The 6,443-nt window shown below is 41.3% G+C and overlaps 1 non-coding gene across 1 annotated transcript; it reads right to left on the minus strand.

The window, feature by feature from the left end:
- Window positions 1-419: 419 nt before the first annotated feature.
- LOC112774842 (small nucleolar RNA R71) lies at window positions 420-527 on the minus strand. Its single transcript, XR_003189301.1, has one exon. It is a non-coding gene; the product is annotated as a small nucleolar RNA R71 (small nucleolar RNA).
- Window positions 528-6,443: the final 5,916 nt, after the last annotated feature.

Genomic DNA, 6,443 nt, shown 5'->3' on the forward strand with positions numbered 1-6,443 from the left:
AAATTTTTGAACAGGAAGAGGAGATGGCAGCGGAAAATAATAATAATGCAAGGAGGATGCTTGGTGACTTTACTGCACCTAATTCCAATTTACATGGAAGAAACATCTCCATTCCTGCCATTGGAGAAAACAATTTTGAGCTGAAACCTCAATTAGTTTCTCTGATGCAGCAGAATTGTAAGTTTCATGGACTTCCATCTGAAGATCCTTTTCAGTTCTTAACTGAATTCTTGCAGATCTGTGATACTGTTAAGACTAATGGAGTAGATCCTGAAGTCTACAGGCTCATGCTTTTCCCTTTTGCTGTGAGAGACAGAGCTAGAATATGGTTGGACTCTCAACCTAAGGATAGCCTGAACTCTTGGGATAAGCTGGTCAAGGCTTTCTTAGCCAAGTTCTTTCCTCCTCAAAAGTTGAGTAAGCTTAGAGTGGATGTTCAGACCTTCAGACAGAAAGAAGGTGAATCCCTCTATGAAGCTTGGGAGAGATACAAAGAACTAACCAAAAAGTGTCCTTCTGACATGCTTTCAGAATGGACCATCCTGGACATATTCTATAATGGTCTGTCTGAATTAGCTAAAATGTCATTGGATACTTCTACAGGTGGATCCATTCACCTAAAGAAAACGCCTGCAGAAGCTCAAGAACTCATTGACATGGTTGCTAATAACCAATTCATGTACACTTCTGAAAGGAATCCTGTGAGTAATGGGACGCCTATGAAGAAGGGAGTTCTTAAAATTGATACTCTGAATGCCATATTGGCTCAGAATAAAATATTGACTCAGCAAGTCAATATGATTTCTCAGAGTCTGAATGGAATGCAAGCTGCATCCAACAGTACTCAAGAGGCGCCTTCTGAAGAAGAGGCCTATGATCCTGAGAACCCTGCAATAGCAGAGGTAAATTACTTAGGTGAACCTTATGGAAACACCTATAACTCATCATGGAGAAATCATCCAAATTTCTCATGGAAGGATCAACAAAAGCCTCAACAAGGCTTTAATAATGGTGGAAGAAATAGGTTTAACAATAGTAAACCTTTTCCATCATCCACTCAGCAACAGACAGAGAACTCTGAACAAAATACCTCTAATTTAGCAAACTTAGTCTCTGATCTATCTAAGGCCACTGTAAGTTTCATGAATGAAACAAGGTCCTCCATTAGAAATTTGGAGGCACAAGTGGGCCAGCTGAGTAAAAGGATCACTGAAATCCCTCCTAGTACTCTCCCAAGCAATACAGAAGAAAACCCAAAAGGAGAGTGCAAAGCCATTGACATAGTCAACACGGCCAAACCTGGAGAGGAAGGGGAGGACATAAATCCCAGTGAGGAAGACCTCCTGGGACGTCCAGTGATCAATAAGGAGTTTCCTTTTGAGGAACCAAAGGAATCTGAGACTCATCTAGAGACCATAGAGATTCCATTGAACCTCTTTATGCCCTTCATGAACTCTGACGAGTATTCATCTTCTGAAGAGAATGAGGATGTTACTGAAGAGCAAGTTACCAAGTACCTTGGTGCAATCATGAAGCTGAATGCCAAATTATTTGGTATTGAGACTTGGGAAGATGAACCTCCCTTGTTCACCAATGAACTAAGTGATCTGGATCAACTGACATTGCCTCAGAAGAAATAGGATCCTGGAAAGTTCGTAATACCTTGTACCATAGGCAACATGATCTCTGAAAAGGCTCTGTGTGACCTTGGTTCAGGGATAAACCTCATGCCCCTCTCTGTAATAGAGAAACTGGGAATCTTTGGGGGTGCAAGCTACTAAAATCTCATTAGAGATGGTAGACAATTCAAGAAAACAGGCTTATGGACAAGTAGAGAACGTGTTAGTAAAGGTTGAAGGCCTTTACATCCCTGCTGATTTCATAATCCTTGATACTGGGAAGGATGAGGATGAATCCATCATCCTTGGAAGACCTTTCCTAGCCACAGCAAGAGCTGTGATTGATGTTGACAGAGGTGAATTAGTCCTTCAATTGAATGGAGACTCCCTTGTGTTTACAACTCAAGGTCATCCTTCTGTAAACATGGAGAGGAAGCATAAAAAGCTTCTCTCAAAACAGAGTCAACTTGAGCCCCCACAGTCAAACTCTAAGTTTGGTGTTGGGAGGCCACAACCAAATTCTAAGTTTGGTGTTGAACTCCCATATCCAAACTCTAAGTTTGGTGTTGGGAAGTCTCAACAATGCTCTGAACATCTGTGAGGCTCCATGAGAGCCCACTGTCAAGCTATTGACATTAAAGAAGCGCTTGTTGGGAGGCAACCCAATTTTTATTTATCTAATTTTATTTTTCTTGTTCTTTCATGTTTTATTAGGTTCATGATCATGTGGAGTCACAAAATAAATATAAAAATTGAAAACGGAATCAAAAATAGCACAAGAAAAATCACACCCTGGAGGAAGACCTTACTGACATTTAAACGCCAGTAAGAAGCATCTGGCTGGCGTTCAACGCCAGAACAGAGCATGGTTCTGGCGCTGAACGCCCAAAATGGGTAGCATCTGGGTGTTTGAATGCCAGAATTGCACCCTGGAGAAGAGCTGGCGCTGAACGCCCAGAACAAGCACGAATCTGGCACTGAACGCCCAGAGTTGTGTGCAAGGGCATTTTGCATGCCTAATTTGGTGCAAGGTTGTAAATCTTTGAACACCTCAGGATCTGTGGACCCCACAGGATCACCTCAGGATCTGTGGACCCCAGAGGATCCCCACCTACCTCCACTCACTTCTTCTCACCCCTCTTTCACACAATCCCATAAACACTCTCCCCCAAAACTCTTCACCAATCACCTCAATCTCTCTTCCCTATCACCACTTCACCACTCACATCCATCCACTCTTCCCCATAAATCTACCTCATAAACTCCACCTACCTTCAAAATTCAAAATCAATTTCCCACCCATAACCCACCCTTATGGCCGAACCCTCCCCCCCTCCCTTCCCTATATATAGCCCTCCATTCCTCCTCATTTCCACACAACACAACCCTCTCTTCTCTTCTTGGCCAAATACACCACTCCCTCCTCTCCTCCATATTTTCTTCTTCTTCTTCTTCATCTATTCTTTCTTCTCTTGCTCGAGGGCGAGCAATATTCTAAGTTTGGTGTGGTAAAAGCATAAGCTTTTTGTTTTTCCATTACCATTGATGGCACCCAAGACCGGAGAATCCTCTAGAAAAGGGAAAGGGAAGACAAAAGCTTCCACCTCCGAGTCATGGGAGATGGAAAGATTCATCTCCAATGCTCATCAAGACCACTTCTATGATGTTGTGGTCAAGAAGCAGGTGATCCCTGAGGTCCCTTTCAAGCTCAAGAAGAATGAGTATCCGGAGATCCGACATGAAATCCAAAGAAGAGGTTGGGAAGTTTTAACAAACCCCATCCAACAAGTCGGCATCCTAATGGTTCAAGAGTTCTATGCCAATGCATGGATCACTAGGAACCATGATCAAAGTAAGAACCCAAACCCAAAGAATTATATTACAATAGTTCGGGGGAAATACTTAGATTTTAGTCCGGAAAATGTGAGGTTGGCGTTTAACTTGCCTATGATGCAAGGAGATGCATGCCCCTACACTAGAAGGGTCAACTTTAATGAAAGGTTGGACCAAGTCCTCATGGACATATGTGTGGAAGGAGCTCAATGGAAGATTGACTCCAAAGGCAAGCCGGTTCAATTAAGAAGACTGGACCTCAAGCCTGTGGCTAGAGGATGGTTGGAATTCATCCAACGCTCCATCATCCCCACTAGCAACCGATCTGAAGTTACTGTGGATCGGGCCATCATGATTCATAGCATCATGATTGGAGAGGAAGTAGAAGTTCATGAAGTCATCTCCCTTGAACTCTACAAAATAGCCGAAAAGCCCTCTCCTGGGGCAAGGCTAGCTTTTCCTCATCTTATTTGCCATCTATATTACTCAGCTGGAGCTTTCATAGAAGGAGACATTCCCATTGAGGAAGAGAAGCCCATCACTAAGAAAAGGATGGAGCAAGCAAGAGAGCCCATTCATGGATCTCAAGAGACGCATGAAGCTCATCACCATGAGATCCCAGAGATGCCTCAAATGCATTTTCCTCCACAAAACTATTGGGAGCAAATCAACACCTCCCTAGGAGAATTAAGTTCCAACATGGGACAACTAAGGGTGGAACATCAAGAGCACTCCATCATCCTTCATGAAATAAAAGAAGATCAAAAAGCAATGAGGGAGGAGCAACAAAGACAAGGAAGAGACATAGAAGAGCTCAAGGACATCATTAGTTCCTCAAGAAGGAAACACCACCATCACTAAGGTGGACTCATTCCTTGTTCTTACATTCTCTGTTTTTCGTTTACTCTATGTTAAGTGCTTATCCATGTTTGTGTCTTCATTACATGATCATTAGTAGTTAGTAACTATGTCTTAAAGTTATGAATGTCCTATGAATCCATCACCTCTCTTAAATGAAAAATGTTTTAATTCAAAAGAACAAGAAGTACATGAGTTTCGAATTTATCCTTGAACTTAGTTTAATTATATTGATGTGGTGAAAATACTTTTTGTTTTCTGAATGAATGCTTGAACAGTGCATATGTCTTTTGAAGTTGTTGTTTAAGAATGCTAAATATGTTGGCTCTTGAAAGAATGATGATAAGGAGACATGTTATTTGATAATCTGAAAAATCATAAAAATGATTCTTGAAGCAAGAAAAAGCAGCAAAGGACAAAGCTTGCAGAAAAAAAAATAGCAAAAAAAAATAATAGAAAAAAAAGAGAAAAAGCAAGTAGAAAAAGCCAAAGCTCTTAAAACCAAGAGGCAAGAGCAAACAGCCAATAACCCTTAAAACCAAAAGGCAAGGGTAAATAAAAAGGATCCCAAGGCTTTGAGCATCAGTGGATAGGAGGGCCTAAAGGAATAAAATCCTGGCCTAAGCGGCTAAACTAAGCTGTCCCTAACCATGTGCTTGTGGCGTGAAGGTGTCAAGTGAAAACTTGAGACTGAGCGGTTAAAGTCAAGGTCCAAAGCAAAAGAAGAGTGTGCTTAAGAACCCTGGACACCTCTAATTGGGGACTTTAGCAAAGCTGAGTCACAATCTGAAAAGGTTCACCCAATTATGTGTCTGTGGCATTTATGTTTCCGGTGGTAATACTGGAAAACAAAGTGCTTACGGCCACGGCCAAGACTCATAAAATAGCTGTGTTCAAGAATCATCATACTGAACTAGGAGAATTAATAACACTATCTGAACTCTGAGTTCCTATAGATGCCAATCATTCTGAACTTCAATGGATAAAGTGAGATGCCAAAACTATTCAAGAGGCAAAAAGCTACAAGTCCCGCTCATCTGATTGGAGCTATGTTTCATTGATAGTTTGGAATTTATAGTATATTCTCTTCTTTTTATCCTATTTGATTTTCAGTTGCTTGGGGACAAGCAACAATTTAAGTTTGGTGTTGTGATGAGCGGATAATTTATACGCTTTTTGGCATTGTTTTTAGTATGTTTTTAGTAGAATCTAGTTACTTTTAGGGATGTTTTCATTAGTTTTTATGTTAAATTCACATTTCTGGACTTTACTATGAGTTTGTGTATTTTTCTGTGATTTCAGGTATTTTCTGGCTGAAATTGAGGGACTTGAGCAAAAATCAGATTTAGAGGTTGAAGAAGGACTGCTGATGCTGTTGGATTCTGACCTCCCTGCACTCAAAGTGGATTTTCTGGAGCTACAAAACTCAAAATGGCACGCTTCCAATTGCGTTGGAAAGTAGACATCCAGGGCTTTCCAGCAATATATAAGAGTCTATACTTTGACCGAGTTTGGATGACGTAAAATGGCGTTGAACGCCAGTTCTACGCTGCTGTCTGGAGTTAAACGCCAGAAACACGTCACAAACCAGAGTTGAACGCCAGAAATACGTTACAACCTGGCGTTCAACTCCAGAAAGAGCCTCTGCACGTGTAACATTCAAGCTCAGCCCAAGCACACACCAAGTGGGCCCTGGAAGTGGATTTATGCATCAATTACTTACTTCTGTAAACCCTAGTAACTAGTTTATTATAAATAGGACTTTTTACTATTGTATTAGACATCTTTGGACGCCTAGTTCTTAGATCATGGGGGCTGGCCTCTCGGCCATGCCTGGACCTTCATCACTTATGTATTTTTAATAGTAGAGTTTCTGCACTCCATAGATTAAGGTGTGGAGCTCTGCTGTTCCTCAAAGATTAATGCAAAGTACTACTGTTTTTCTATTCAATTCAACCTATTCCGCTTCTAAGATATTCATTCGCACTTCAACCTGAATGTGATGAACGTGACAATCATCATCATTCCCCGATGAACGCGTGCCTGACAACCACTTCCGTTCCACCTTAGATTGAATGAGTATCTCTTGGATCTCTTAATCAGAATCTTCGTGGTATAAGCTAGATTGATGGC

The sequence above is a fragment of the Arachis hypogaea genome, chromosome 18 (genome assembly GCF_003086295.3).
Source record: "Arachis hypogaea cultivar Tifrunner chromosome 18, arahy.Tifrunner.gnm2.J5K5, whole genome shotgun sequence".
In the NCBI taxonomy this organism is placed as follows: domain Eukaryota; kingdom Viridiplantae; phylum Streptophyta; class Magnoliopsida; order Fabales; family Fabaceae; genus Arachis; species Arachis hypogaea.